The sequence below is a fragment of the Petaurus breviceps genome, unplaced genomic scaffold (assembly GCF_028583685.1).
Source record: "Petaurus breviceps papuanus isolate PSGF00001 unplaced genomic scaffold, PetGlider_PUasm1.0 90822, whole genome shotgun sequence".
NCBI classification, from domain to species: domain Eukaryota; kingdom Metazoa; phylum Chordata; class Mammalia; order Diprotodontia; family Petauridae; genus Petaurus; species Petaurus breviceps.
The window spans coordinates 15,545,339-15,562,009 of NW_027187351.1; the positions used below are offsets into that span (position 1 = coordinate 15,545,339).

The 16,671-nt window shown below is 36.3% G+C and overlaps 1 long non-coding RNA gene across 2 annotated transcripts in view; it reads right to left on the bottom strand.

The window, feature by feature from the left end:
• The window catches only part of LOC138148164 (uncharacterized), a 136,064-nt gene that overhangs the window by 77,577 nt on the left and 41,816 nt on the right, over window positions 1-16,671 (bottom strand). Inside the window, exons 3-4 of one of the 2 annotated variants that reach the window (XR_011164987.1) lie at window positions 3,047-3,181; window positions 2,032-2,268 (exon numbers count right to left, since the gene is read on the bottom strand). This is a non-coding gene — a long non-coding RNA (uncharacterized lncRNA). Of the gene's footprint in view, window positions 1-2,031; window positions 2,269-3,046; window positions 3,182-16,671 lie in introns of those variants that run through there. The other variant, XR_011164988.1, reaches the window with a different exon arrangement.

Genomic DNA, 16,671 nt, shown 5'->3' on the forward strand with positions numbered 1-16,671 from the left:
TATTTTACATGTAAGAAAAGTAAGGTTTTGAGAATGTTAGTTGCCCAAAGATATATAACCAATGAGTTAACAGAGGTGGTGCAATGGATAGAGTGCTGGGTCTGGAGTCAGAAAGACTCATTTTGCTGAGTTCAAATCTGACTTTCCGACCCGTTCTAGCTGTGTGACCCTTGGCAAGTCATTTAACCCTGTTTGCCTCAAGTTTCCTCATCTGTAAAATGAGCCAGAGAAGAAAATGGCAAACCACTCCAGTATCCAACTGAACAACATCACAAAAGACCAAAAATGGAACAGGAAAGTATAAATTCCTATAGTGCAGGGAGGACAAGACATAGTCCCACAGATGATTAAAACAATGTGTCAGTTCCCTACAAATCTCCAATTGAAAAGAAGTGAAGGAATAGGAACCTATATATGCCAGAGATAAGCAATAATTAGCAGTGCTGGAAAGACAAATTATACTGTGGATGAGGAATAAGAAGGAGTGACAAAAAATAGAGCAAAGTCCAAGCCAAGACCCAAATAGGTTAACAGAAAGCAGAACTAAGGTCACAGCTAGGAGTTTGAAAAGGCAAATAATTGAGAGGGTTAGCCAGAAGTGCCTAAAGAGTCTTTGTAAGGGACAACTAAATCGCCGAATTGAATAGAGCATTGGCCCTGGAGTCAGAAGGACCTGAGTTCAAATCAGACCTCAGACATTTGACACCTACTAGTTCCACTGCCTTGCCTCCCCCTTCCAAAAAAACAATAAGAGTCTTTGTGCAAGAAAACCAAAGTCAGGGACAAAGGACTAGTCTGTATTATGTAATGAATTAGAAAGAGGCAATATCTTTCTGTCATGATAGGCTATTCAATCTTCCCCCTCGATGTGTATGCCAGGATTTGCCTTCAGTGACATAGAATAGTAATCAATATTAGTTGTGTATGCAGGGTTTCCCTAGATCCCAGGACATCTTATCTAAATGTGGAGGTGGATTAGAATTATCATTTTTAAATTTTATCTTTCATTTATATTTATAACAAAATGAGCTGCACTAATTTTTAAGGTTATCATTGTTACCACCCTATGAAGTATTGTGCCAATGTCTCACTATGTAATGGAAGTGTCCCCAAGTCCTTCCAGGCTATGTCTGCATATCATAAGCTCTGAAAGGTGCTGTGGTGGAGAAGAGACTTCAAATGGGATATCCATCAGATTGTGTCTACTTTCTGAGGACCAGTCCAGTTAAGTAAAGAGAGACTCCTCTTCTGTAAACTGACTACTGGGTAATGAATGACTTGGACATGGCAAGCCCCAAAACAAAGAAAAATAATAAATGACCTGTGCAACTCCTTTCTGATTCTATACAATGGTGACAGAGCAGTCAAAGAAGAGGAAAGACAATGTCAAGAATCACTTGGTTTTTAGACTCTCCATTAACATTAATAATACTCTTAATAGGAATTTACAATTATATGACTCTATGTGGTTTGTTACAAAGCACTTTAAAAACATTTTCTTTTTGAATACTAGCTATAATCGTATGTAGTTGTGTAAATATTATTGTCTAAAACTCCAGTGGATATTTATGCAAAAACCACTGAGTGAACATACTATTTGGGGGCAGTTCAGTTGCATAGTGGATAGACCACTGGGCCTGGAATCAGGAAGACCTGAGTTCAAAATCAGCCCCAGACACTAGCTGCGTAACATTGAACAAGTCATTTGGCCTCTGTTTAACTCAGTTTCCTCATCTATAAAATGAGGTGGAGAAGGAAATGGCGAATCACTCCAATATCTTTGCCAAGAAAACCCCAAATGGGTCACAAAGGGTCAGACAAGACTAATAAACAACAGCCTCCCAGGGTTGTTGTGAGGATCAAATAAGATGATAATTGTGAAGTCCTTAACACAGTACCTAGCACATAGTGGGCACTATATAAATGTTAGCTATAATAATAATAGCCATTATTATTATCATCATTTTTATTATTAAAGAAACTGAGTTGTGTAAATTTTGACATTCTAGCTATGAATAAGACCAAAAACCAAAAGGAAGTTGTTGCTAAATAGAAGGATAGCCTGCAAGTGAGAAGAAAACAAAGGAGTTAGTGGAGTTGGTTTTTATTGTAAGTCAAAATACAAGAATGATTTTCATGGGATACTTATTTATCTCATGCCACAATGCTCATTATAAATATTTACCAAAAAAAAAGGCCACCCTGAGAATTCCTGTGGCTTATGTGCCAATATCTGTTGCAGAAAATGAAGAGGCAGAGAAATTCTACCTAAAAAAAATCAATAAAATCCTTAAAATTAAATCAACATACACTGTAGTATTTGGTTATGTCAAACAAAAGTAGGAATAAATAAATTCAATGAGAAGTACAATTGAAAACATGGGTCAAATACAGGAAATGAAAATGACCAAAGTCTTAGCTTCATATCTTTACAATATGAATACTTTCTTTAAGGAAAAATCATTAGTTACTAGATATAGCAATCCCTAAATAACATCACAGGGCAGCCAGGTGGCTTAGTGTATAGAACACTGGGCTTGGAATCAGGAACACTCATCTTCATGAGTTCAAATCCAGCTTCAGACACAAACTGTGTGACCCTGGGCAAGTCACTTAACCCTGTTTGCTTCAGCTTCATTATGTATATAATGCGCTGGAGAAGGAAATTGCAACCACTCCAGTAATTTTGCCAAGAAAACCCCAAATGGGGTCACAAAGAGTCAGAAACTCTTAAAGAGTTTATGTCTCATAAAGAGACATAACTGAAACAACTCAACAGTAACAATAAGTGACATCACAAAAAATGAAGTTGATTTTAAAAGACTGAAGAAAATTCATTTCTGATGTGGCATATTATTGAATCAGCTGTCTATGTATAGTCATAACACCAAATTGATCAAAATCAGTTTAAAGCTGGAATAAAAATCAGAGTCACAATCTGTTTGCCTTAATTCACTGGAGAAGGAAATACAAAACCACTTTTTGGGTAGAGAACCAGACCTAGAATCAGGGAGACCTGAGTTCAAATCCAGCCTCAGATACTTACTAGCTGTGTGACTCTGGGCAAATCACTTAACCTCAGTTTCTTCATCTGTAAAATGAGCTGGAGAAGTAAATGACAAACCACTTCAGGATCTTTGCCAAGAAAAACCCAAAAGGAGTCACGAAGAGCTGGCCATAACTGAAACAATGTAACAACAAAAATGAGAAAAAATATGGTGAGTAATTGAAACAACTCAATTTTCAGCTATTAAAAAGTTATTGATGATGAAAAATGGATAGAATGATAGAAAGGATATCAGTATGAATTATAACATTATCAAGCTGAAGTTAAATAAATTATAACAAAGGAACCAAAAGAATGTAAAAAGTCTCTAAGGAAGGAGAGATTCTGACCAAAGGGAACACGAGTTTAGAACAAAAACTTGTTGGAAAAATCTTAGGGGATAGTGGAAGACTACAAGCAGTAAAGCATCCTAAAGCAGAGATAAGAGGTGGCATGTGCCAGGAGTCAAACTACTCCCACCACCACCTGCTTGACCAATCCCAGCCCTTAGAAATTGATGGAGACAGATTAGGACTCTGCGCCTAAGAACCACCAATAGCAATACCCCACCACAACCAAACTGACCCTTCTTTCAGTCCACTCCCCATAGCCATCATCAAGGGGATCATCTCCTATGGAGAAGCAGTCAGATAACCCCACCACTGCAGACCAACTGCCACCCACAGGGCAGGCAAACCAACCTACCTAAAGAAGCAAGGCACCTTGAGTGAGAGACAAGAGGTAACATGTGCCAGGAAAAGCAAACAACTTCTATCACTACCACTGTAGGAACAGATTTATTTTTTGTCTTTATATCCTTACTACTAGGAGTTGGTTTATTTTAAGGAAACTAATGAAATAGGTCAAATATTAGGTAATGTGGTTTCTTTTTAAAAAATTACCAGTATCAAAATGAAAAAAGGAAAAATCAAAACAAATTAAGAAATAAAGGGTATTACTAGAAATGGTTTTTCCCAGCCATATGTCAATAAAATTAACTTAAATTAAGTAGATGAACATTTATTTTAAAAATATAAAGTACCTAAATTAATAGAACAAGATATAGAGACATTAAACAATATAATCTTGGGAAAATAATTTAATAAGGCATAAAAGCACACCAAAAGGGAAAAAAAGGAACAGATAGATCCCCAAAAAATATTCAAAGGAAAATTAATTCTAACATTATATACATTATTTGCAAAAATAGGAAAAAAGAAATTATCTTATCAAATTCCTTCTATGATACAAATATTTTTTGATGCTTAATCTAAGAAGAATCAAAACAGAAAAAGAAAGCTATGTCAATATCTTTAATTAATATTAATTGGAAAATGTTAAAGGAAATATTAACAAAGAGGCTACAGCAACATATGACAAAGATTAAATATTGTGACCAGGCTGGATTTATACCAGGAACACAGGCCTGGTTCAATATTAGGAAAAGAAGCCACTACCACAACAGTAGTTTGGATGAAGAATTTCACTTTGAAGATTTCCAATAAGGGGGAACCCACTTCCTTCCAAAGTATCCCATTCCATTTTTGGATAGCACTAAGGGTTTGGAAATTATTTCTTATATCAAACCTGAATTTGCCTCTTTGAAATTTCAACCAAATTGCTCTTAGTTCTATACTCTGTTGCAAAAACAACAAGTCAATTTGCTCTTCCAGATTATAGCCCTTCAAATAATTGAAGACAATCATCATATCACCTCTGAGTTTTCTCTTCTCTAAGACAATCATCCTCTGTTCTTTCAGCTGATCTTCACACAGCATTTCCCCATTCCATTCTGTTTTCTCTTCTCTATAAATTCTATCAATACCCCTCCAAAATTATAGTACCTAGAATTGAACATAATACTCTAGATATATTCTGACTAATGTAGAGTACAGTGGAACTATCACTTTCTTATTCCTGAAGACCACTTTTTCTAGAAAGTGTGCTTTTCTTAATGTAGTCCAAGATTACATGAGCTTTTTTTTGGCTGGCATTTCACACTGTTCATTCACATTAAACATGAAGTTCACTAAAAACACTAATCTTTTTCAGGCAACCATTTTTCTAACCATACCTCCTTTGTCCTGTATTTGTGAGGTTGGTTTTTTGAACCTATTTATAAGACTTTGTTTATCCCTGTTAAATATCATCTTCCTTATCAACTGGACTCAGTCTCTGGTGAGAAAAATTATTATTTCTCTCTCATATTAATAATCAATTATTGAATTAGGACCAGAATTTTTCAGAAACCTGTAGGTTGTTTGCTTTCTGAAGAACATTGCTGATAATGAGATTGAATTAACTTTCTCCTCAATCTTGTTCGACCCCACTCAGATATGGAAGCCCACTGTGCTCCACATAAGTTTGGGATAAATTCTTTGATTATATTGCCCAGAGCAGGGCAATTTAGAAGTAAATGACATAATCAAAGTCAAATCCCTTAGCCCCTCATTATAATATGTCCACCTTTCGTTGTAATACTCATTCTTTCTTATTAATTGTTAGCCAACCAGAGCTGATTGCCACCCTCAAAAGTACCCACTCTTCCAAGGGCATATAAACTGTGAGCCCACCACCATCATTTCTCTTTGGCATTAAAGAGTGTAACTTATGGGGTGGCTAGGTGGTGCAGTGAATAGAGCACTGGCCCTGGAGTCAGGAGGACCTGAGTTCAAATCTGACCTCAGACACTTAACACAAAAAACTAGCCGTGTGATCTTGGGCAAGTCACTTAACCCCAACTGCCCTGCAAAAAAAAAAGCAAAAAAAAAATTTTAAAGAGTGTGACTGACCCATTTTGTTGGTAATATGGTAACATTATTAATAAAATGATTAATTACCCAGAAACTATGTCTCTTGAACTTTTTAAATATCACATTAGATTTTTCAACATCCTCAACAATTGCCTTCCCATCCTGAAAAAACTGTGGTCCTTCTAATTGGTGACTCCCTAGCTCAGACCACCACTTCTTGAGGGACCCCTACTATGCTACTAACTCAATTCTTCCTCTTGATTCCACCTCCTTCACAATCACCTTGATCATTTCCATACCCTTCTCTCCTCCCCTTATTTGTTATCTTTTTCCCATTAGAGTACAAGTTCCTTGAGGCAGAAGTTATTTTCATTTGCTTAGATTTGTATCCCCAGCACTTAATATGGTGTGTGGAACACAGTATGCAGCTAATAAATGCTCTATTTCTCTATTAGATAGATCCCCAGTATTCTAATCTATCAAGAACTTCTTCCTTCTCAGTTTTGTGTCATTCAAAAATTTGATAAGCATGCTCCTTATGCCTTTATCTGAATCACTGTTTATTTGTTTCTAATGTTAAGTATCTCAGGACCAAGTACAGATCTCTAGGGTGCACAAATAAAAACTTATTGCCAAGTTATTGAAGACTACTTTTTTAGTCCAACCATCAGCTCCAAATCCATATAATTTTACTATTGTATAACCTTTATCTCTACATTCTTTTCACAAGGAACTTTATCAAATGCTTTGCTAAAATACAATAAATTGTGTCTGAAACATTCCCTTAATCTACCAGTTTAGAAATTCTGTCACAAAACAAAGTAAGATTAGTCTGACATGACCTGTCTTTGATGAAGCTCTGATAGCTCTTTGTAACTAACACCTTTTTAGAGGTTGATTAAACATCTCTTTAATGATCTGTTCCAAAACTTTTCCCAGGAACTGAACTCTAGCTCACTGACCTATAGTTTACAAAGTTATCTTCTTCTTCTTGCTGTCCAGTCATTTCAGTCACGTCCAACTCTTTATTACACCTTTTGGGTTCTTCTTGGCAAAGATACTGGAGTGGTTTGCCATTTCCTTGTCTAGCTCATTTTACAGATGAGGAAACTGGGGCAAACAGGTTTAAGTGACTTGACCAGGGTCACACACATAATAAGTATCTGAGGCTACTTTTGAACTCAGGTCTTCCTGACTCCAGGCCTGGCACTCTAGCCACTGTGTCATCTAGTTGCCCAAAGACTATCTATAATCTTTAATAGTTAGAAAATTCAGATGACTTTTGTCTTTTTCTACTCCTGATGTGCATGTCTTATTCTCTGTAATCTTTCGCTGAAAGTGTTCCAAAAATCACATTCAACTTGAATTTATTATATATTATAATTACCTGTTAGACCCCTCCACTCCAAAAGAAATAGGTTAGTTATGTGATAAGAATTAGGATGAAAGAATGGTTCAGTGAGCCACTGGTATCAAGATAATGTCAAAGATCAGGGCGGCTAGGTGGCGCAGTGAATAGAGCACCGGCCCTGGAGTCAGGAGGACCTGAGCTCAAATCCGGCCTCAGACACTTAACACAAAAAAAACTAGCCCTGTGACCTTGGGCAAGTCACTTAATCCCAATTACCCTCCAAAAAGAGCAAAAAAAAAAGATAATGTCAAAGGAAATTGAAGAAGCTCCCTTAGTATACTGAGTGTATCTGTGGTGAATTTAGGAAAAGACATGGACAAAAGTCATACACAATAGATAGGCACGGACAGGTTATGGTCTACTTTGTTGGAGGAAGTAATCATATTGGTGAGATCACAGATCTATGTGCCTGATGTAGAGGGACAAGAAAAAGGGCCCAGAAGGAAGACTGGGAGATGCCCGTACTTATTAGGCAGGAGAAAGATAGTAATCTGGCAGAAGACACTGAGAAGAAAAAGTATGACAGGTAAGAAGAATATAAAGAGAAAGGAGTGTTATGGACACCAAAGGAGGAAAGAGAAAGAAACTAGAAGGAGGGTGTGGTGATTTTTATCATTTGTTTCAATACTTCAAAAGAACCATTACTTCTCTAGGATAGATACTCCCTTCATTGATACAGACTACAACCCTCCATACAGCAGCCAATAATAATAATAGCTAATGCTTATATAGAGTCTCCTATGTGCCTGGCACTGTGTTAAACACTTTACAATTATTATCTCATTTGATCCTAACAACCCTGGGAAGTAGGTGCTATTATTATTGACATTATACAGATAAGGAAACTGGAACAAATGGGCTTGGAGTTCTGTCTACTGTACCACCTATGAAAATTTCTCATGAATTCTTGTGGCCCAAAAACTTTTTTTATCTGAAAGTTCTATCCAAACTTACCTCAGTTGGTCCTCAAATAACAAATTTTTATTTCATCTCTATTCCTTTACTGGAATCTCTTCCAACTTGGAAAGTTGAATGTAATCTCCCTGAGGACCAACGCTTCATCATTGTTTTCTTTGTATCACCTGCACCTAGTATAGAGTCTAGGTACATGGTTGGTGCTTGATAAATGTTTATTAAGTTGAATTGGTAGGGACCTGTCTTTGAGAATTCAATATTTGCTTTATTACAATGAAGATTCTAAATCTTAGATCTAGACCTAGAAGAGATGATGTCAAAGGTCATCTTGTCTGTCTCATTTTACATTTAAGAAATTGAGGCCAAGAGAGGTTAAGCAACTTTGTGCAAGGTCACACAAGTAGTAATAATTACAAAAGTCTTCCACCAAGAAGTCATTTAATCTTCAACCCTGAAAGGTAGGTGCTATTATCATGCCTATTTTGCAGATGAGGAAATTGAGGCAGACGGAGGTTAAGTGACTTATACTGGGTCACACAGCTAGTAAATGCCTAAGATAGGATTTGAACTCAAGTCTTCTTGACTCCATGTCCAGTGTACCACCTAGCTGCCCCTAGCTAGTAAAATCTAAAATAACTGAAGAAACAAAGGTTCAAGCTTCTGAGCATATCTATTTATTAAGCATGCATGCAAGTTGCATAACAAATTGGGACCAGGCATGCTCAGTTTGGTACTGGACCGCGAATATAGAGGGAGACAGATATTTATGCATTAAAAGGAAACAATTAACAGGACATAAACCAGGATACAAGATTAGGTAATCTGATTTCTAATTGGAAGAAAGAATAGGGCCTTTCCAAGTTGAGAGGGGAAGAATGAATGACTGCAATTCCCTGAAATAAAAAAAATAGGTATCCTACTCTCCCCCCCCCCACCCAAGTATCTGTAGCCAATCAAAGGAATAAGGAAACAATAACTGATTGACTAGTATATGACCAGTTTTCAGATGAGACATATGGGTTACTTCAGCTGTAATAATTGTGAGAAAACTCCTTACATCAGTCTTCAGGTTTCTGGTCAACATAACCTAGGTCCTTAGTTAAGGGTCTCTAAGCAACAGGTAGAGATGCTCCAGCTTCCCAGACATGCAGAGCTAGGTTCAAATAATGCAATAAGTTTTCTCACAATTACCATAACTGAATAAAGTTTTCTCACAAGATAGAAATTAGACTAGACCTATAAATGAATAGAAAGGGAACTGAGTTAGATCCAGAATTGATTCAAAAGATGGCACGAATGTGGTTCAGTTAATTTCCACAATTCTCTCAGTAGTAAGCATCAGACATGAGATTTGAAACCAGGTCTTCTTATTCTAGATCCAGTACTCTTTCCATTCTACAACCATGCCTACAGTATCAGAATAATACTGAAGTAAAACACTTTCATATTTAAAATAAAAAATCATTCTACCTGGCTTGAGAATCTTTAGCCAGCAGAGAAAGTAGCACATCCCCAAAACCAATTCATTGCCTTTTCCCAAAACATTAGCCATATGTAATGGTAATGGGAATTTGAAGATCTTCCCTGCCCCTTAATAAATCTAAAGGAATTTGAAGACCTTCCCTGATTTGAAGATCTTCCCTGCCCCCTAATAAGCTGCATGTAATCACAGGGAGCCTGTGGTGGGAGGAATTTGCGAAGGGTGGAGCAGAGTACACAAGAAGTTGGGAGTCAGAGCAGTTAGAGCTGGAGGGAGGAGAGGATGCACCCAGGGAGACAGCTAGGCTTGTGAGTAAATGTTTATGGGAAGGCTAAAGGATGGTGTGGCTTCATGCCGTGCTATGGTATATTAACTTTTTTGCTACTATGACGGATTTGACTTTCTGGTAGTGGGATTTGGTTTTCTGGTATCTGAATAAATGTTTTGCTTCTTTCTTATATATGGAGAGTCTGTTATATTTTGCAGTTGCTCACTATGTTGGCATATGCATAGTCACCATCGGTGCTGTGAATATTGCACTGGTGCTATACTGTAAGGTTATTATACTTTAGGAATAAGATAAATATCATGTGAATTTGTCATTTCATAATGATTTCATAAGGAATCTGTCTAAAATTGACATCAAAGCAAATCTATTGCTGAATTTAAAATTCTTCTTTTTATTATTCCCTACATTAAATCTATTCAAAAGAAAACACTCAAACTTCTAGGTGCTCTTCTTGGATTCACTCATCTATCATAGTAAATAAAAGATAAAGATTTCCATAAAGCACCACCCTGAAGCTTTCAATACTTTAAGAATCATGTTTCTGAATTGTACTTGATTTGTACTTTCACACTATTTTCTGTGCAAACCAAGCAAATACCATATGATCACAAATTCATTTACCTGGGATTCTGCCTAGAAACCAAAGAAAGCAACAAGACAAATGAATTTCTACTATGTAATCTTGAGCATCTCACTCCCTGGAGATCTCAGTATCTACTTTGGGACATTAAAAAAAATTTTTTTTTAATTTTTTAATGCAAATACATATATTATATACATCTCTTGTCTTTCTTGACAAATTTCTTTTCACTGAAGTAGCCAAAAAGAAATGTGAGATTGAGAACTGAAAGATCTAAACTGAGACTTTGTCAAGGAAGAAAATCAAAAAATTAATCAACATGTATTTATTAAGCACCTATTGTGTGTGTGTGTGTGTGTGTGTCAGTTTCTGTACCAGGTGTTGGAGATCCAAAGACAAAAAAACAGATCAGTTCCAGTCCTTAAGAAGCTTATATCTACTAGAGAAAATAATGTGTGCACATATATATAAATAAATAGAAGATATATACCAAGAAAATATAATAATTTCAGGGGAGATGGGCACTGGCATCTACATCAGAAAACACCTTATGTAAGAAATGTTGCTTAAGCTGGACTCAAAGGAAATAAGAATACTAGGAAAGAAAAAAAAAGTAAAAATGACCAATTATTTTGTAATGAGCTAACTTTTTGATATAAGCATTTCTGAAAAATATAATTTGTTCATTCTTCGTGTTGATTGCATAAAGACAAAGAATCTTAGTGTAATCATAAGTGTGAATCATCAGTTAGATCCTAGGGAGTAGAATATTTGGTTTTGAGATTTCATTGGAAGCATAAAGTCATGAGATTATAGAGAAAGTCATGAGACTATAGAGAAAATTTCTAAAATTCCTTCCAGATCTCAAATTCTGTGACTTTGTGACTCTAGTGGAAGTCATTTATTATTCTAGTGTTGTGAGACAGGACTAATGTATTATAGTCTAAACACATTAGATCTGGCATTTTTATTGATGATTCATTCCATGACACATCCAAAACCATGTATAATATGATGTCTTATAACAAAGTTCTCATGTATTAAAGATTTGCTGTGTATTCACATAATAATCTCTTGATGGAGTCAGCCCTTGTTGAAGTTTATGCTCTTATAGAATTTGATAATAATAATAATAGCCAATATTTTTAGAGCAACTAATATGTTCCAGGCACTATGCTAAGTGATTTAGGGTTATTACTTCATTTGATCCTCACAACAACTCTAAGGGGTAGGTGCTATGATTATCTCCATTTTACAGATGAGGGAACTGAGACCTAAAAAAGGTTAACTGACATGCTCAGGGTGATATAGCCAATATCTAAGGCCACATTTTAACTCATGTCTTCCTAACTCCAGGACTGGTGCTCTATCCACTGTGCCAACTAGCTATCATGATGGGGGGAGGGAAGGAAAGCAATTTGGGTATGAGTTCATGATGTAGATAACTTCAGTTGGGACCCTTGTTCCTATGACAATCCTATTTTAATTCTTTCAGTTCCCTGTCTCATTCTTGGTACAAAGTGGGTGATTAATAAATACTTGCTGATTAATTAATCCCTACAGAGAATATTCTAGACATTTTCCTCTTTCTTCTATCCTCCATTTGTACCCTGCCCCCACACTTGCAATAAATGATTTGTCTCCTAACTTTGAGAAGAAAGCTATCCAACATGACTTTACTTTCCATCCTTTAAAATTTATAGGAGTTATCACCCTCTCTTTCTTCCCTTTTGTTGTAAAAGAGTTATTTCCATTCTTCAATAAGGCTAATCTCTCCCTTATAATCTTGATCTTACACATTTTTACCTCCTACAAGACATTGCTCCAGAAGATATTTCTCTCATTAACCTTCTTTGCTTTTTTTTGCTTTTTTGGGGAGGGGCAATTAGGATTAAGTGACTTGCCCAAGGTCACATGGCCAGTAAGTGTTAAAAGTGTCTGAGGCCAGATTTGAACTCAGTTACTCCTGACTCCAGGGCTGCTGCTCTATTCACTGCACCACCTAGCTGCCCCTCTCATTAATTTCCAATTTCTCTCTGAAGTATTTTCCATCTGCCTACAAACATGATTCAACTTCCAAAACCCTAAAAAACAGGTCTTCCTTTGATCCATCTATCCCAATCCCACTAGAAAACCATTGCTCTATACCTTCACTTCCTCATATCATGTGTGACAACTTTCAATCAAATTTTAATGAATTGTTACCTCAAAGGTCACCAATGAACTCCTAACACAATGACCTTTTGTTCAGTCTTCATTCTGCTTGACCTCTCAGCAGCTGTAACAATACTATGTCCTCTTACCAGACACTTTGTCCTCCCTTGATTTCAGGGGTACTACATCTTCTGGATACTTATCTGTTTTCTTCTATCTCCTTCTCTGGCTCTTCCTTTTCTCCCCAACAATTTAATGTGAGGTCTCCCTAAAGGTCTGTTCCTAGATACTTTCTCTTCTCTCAGCATTCTTTTCACAAGTTCAATAATTTCCATAGCTTTAATTACCTATTTTATTCAGAAGACTTCTAAATCTATATCTTTGGATAATGGAGACATGAAGTAAATCTGCTTTATCAACCAAAGCTGATCCAAGAGGAAGAGATGATGATTCTCTCACCCTTTTTCTTTATCCTTTCCCTTTCTCCAGAGGAGAACTGAATGTCCTCATATTAGACCCCCATTCCCTGCTTCCATCCATCCCAACTAGACTATTTTAGTGAGTAGGCAGGGCTTAGGAAGTTTTTCTCATCCTGAATGTTCACTTTCACTACTAAATGTGATAAAATGTCATAAAGTTTGTTGGTCAAAAAGAGTTCTTCCCAGTTTAGCTTTGATGAGCAACACAAATTCAGTCTAACACATAGTTCACACTCAGGGCATCTCCATCATCCTCTCCCCAGATCATTGCTCTGCTCTCATTGGCTCCTCCCAGAAACCTTCATGACAGATCTTGACATTCTCCAACTTATGATTGCTTCCTCCTTCTTCCTACAAACTCTTTCAAGATCAAGGTCATGGCAGAACTCGGAACTAAAGAATGATAGGTAAAATACCCATCAGTCCAATCAGTTCTGTCCCCCTAAGTCTCTCAAATCACTGCCCCCTGTAAGCATGGCTAAAAGCAGGGTCCAAGTACATGTTTTCTTCCATCTCCACCCCAGACAGAACATACATTCCTTGAGATCATGAACTACTCCATTTTTGTCTCTTTATTCTCAAGTACAGTGCCTTTCACAAGACAGACATTTAACAAATGCTTATTGGTTGATGGAATAATCTTTAATTCTTCCCTTTCCCTCATCTGTCATATCCAATCTGTTTACAAAGTTCTACCAATTTTATCTCTGAAAAAAGTCTTGCATCATTCCCTATTAGATAAATAATCAAGTAAAAATTAGGCAGTTTTCAAAAAAAATACAAATGATTAATAACTCCCTAAAAATTGTCCAGACTCTTTAATAATAAGATATATACAAATTAAAATATATTTAAGATACCACCTTACAGACACATGCAATTAATCAGTAAAGAGAACAAAAAAAAAAGTATTCATTACTAGTTGAGTTGGGGGGGGGGGAAGACATACCATCATACTTCTGGTTAAGTCATGAGTCAGTGCAACCTTTTTTGGAAAGCAATGTTACATTATGCAAAAATCTTTATACCCTTAGCCTAGTGATCCCACTACTGTGAATATAATACCCTGTAGATGTTATTGACAAAAGTAAAAGAAAAATCTATCTTACAAAAATATTCATAACAGCAGTATTCAGAATTGCCAAAGGGAGAAAAAAAAGTTATGTCAAATAATTTATTAGTGGCAAAACAAAATTATAATTTACTTACATAATCTGGTCACATATATACCATTCCATAAGAAATGACAGCTATGAAGAATACAAAAGAAGGGGGAAGGGAATGAGGAATATTGAATAGTAAAGAAAACAATGTCCCACTCGTTGGTATTTAATAAATGCTTTTTATTGATAGGTTGGTGAACTGATCTAGAGTTGGAAGGGATGCTAGGAATCATTTAGCCTAATACTCATTTTTTAAAGCTAAAGTAGGTCAGAGAGAAGCAAAGCGACTTTTCCAAGAGTACACAGGTAGTAAATAGAAGAACTGGATTGAATTCAATGTCCTGAGTCAAAATCAAGGGCTCTTTCTATGACATGTTACCTCTCTTAGCACTATATACACTGTAACGATATAAATAATAATTATTGCAGTGATAAAATCTGGAAATATGCACAAAGGAGAGTTCATAAAGTGACACAGTAGTCAAAATTTTTCATACTTCTCTGTTAACATTAATGCACATTTTAAAACAAATTGTAACAAGTTTAGAGTTTCATGTGTAATCATTCTAACTTGTATGTACATCTGAATATATGTTTTTTATATGTGATTGTGAATCTCATAAAAGAACTGGATCTCTATCAAATCTATCTCTTTCTATTACTACCGCCCTAGTGCATAACCATTCACTTGGACTACTGCCATAGCTTCCTAACAGGTATTCTTGCCTCAATTCTATCCCCTCTGCAATCTATCCCTTATACCACTGCCAAGATAATCTTGTTTGTGTATAAATTAGATCATGTCTTTCCTTTGATATAAAAACATAACAGGCAATCTATTGGCAACTCAGTATTGTTCAAACTCCTTTGTTGATATTTAAGACTTTACACATTCTGGGGCCACCCTACCTGTCCAATCTCCTCCCACTTAAAACTTTCCTGAACACACAGCCTTTACTCACACAATTCCTACTTCTAGGAATATCCTTCCTCCGCCCCCCCTTTCTTGATTGGATTCATAATCATCCATTAAAGGCCAATTCATATACCTCATCATCAATTAAACATACCCTAATGCCCACATCAGTTATAACCTTCCCCTTCAGACCTCACAAATTACTTTATTTTGTAATTTTTTTAAAGTAAATATTACAGTTATATATACTTGCCTCTAATTCCTTGTATTTGAGTGACTGATTAAGGACCAAAAAGCAACCACTGGATTAGCCCCAAATTGTGAACAGTTTGAATGACTCGCTTGTAACTGAAAGTGAACACAATTTTTCAAGAAACCTTCAGTAAGGTTCTTATTTTTAAAAATTCACTTTTATAAATAATGCACTCTGTCCTATTTAAGAAATCTGTCTGATATAGAAGTGTATCTGAAATAACTACAAAAACAAGTCCAAATTTAATAGGACCATTCTCCAAACAAAAGAAAGGAAATGTGCTTATACAATTAAATTGAAGTACATTTTTAAAATTTTTGCTTGCTTGTGATATTACTGAAGAGGTCTCATAGTATATAAGAAAATAAATATTGTGAATTCTATGCAGACTCAAGCAACATACCAAGGAATTACCACATAAGCAATGCCATGAGCACTTAAAGGCTAAAAATAAATGGATGGATGGATGGATGGATGGATGGATGGATGGATGGATGGATGGATGGATGGATGGATAAAAAAAATTAAAAAACAAGAACTGGGAAGTAGTGATACAAAATAGTATCAAAGTCGGCATCTCCCTATAAGAGATCTCCCTGAGGGGGTAGAGTGTCACTCTAAGGTTATCAGCTCCAGTCCCCAATTTTGGTGTGTTACTCCTACTCTTAGATTCCAGGGACTAACATCTCAGTTCTATTTAAACCATTAACTGCAATTAGGATATAGGAAGAATAGAAGTACAAATGTTCTCCCCTATAATCAGTCTCTGGAGAGAGTAAATTCACTCAACCCAATTTCTATAAAGGATTGGTCCCACCAAGTTCACATCTGTGAAAAAGCCAGACTAAAAGAAATCCACCAAGAGAAAGCAGGAAAAGAGAACAGCCAAGGCTCTGGCCCACTACTGCCTTTTGAAGGCACCTTTAATTCTAGCAATATATACACTCAAAAAGATTTCTCCTAACCATGTAGTTAGTTGACTATAACCAGCTGCAGAATTTTTATGTATGCTGCACAGTCTCTTTATAGTCATTCCATTAGACATCACCAAAACTCTCCCAAAAAGTATGCTCCCTAGCTTTCTTCACATAAAGAATTGTCTCTGGGGCAGCCAGGTAGCACAGCGAGTAAGAGCACCGGCCCCATTGTCAGGATGACCTGGGGATCGAATCTGGGCTCAGATACTTAGTACCACACCCAGAAATAACTGGCCATTTAACCTTGAGCAAGTT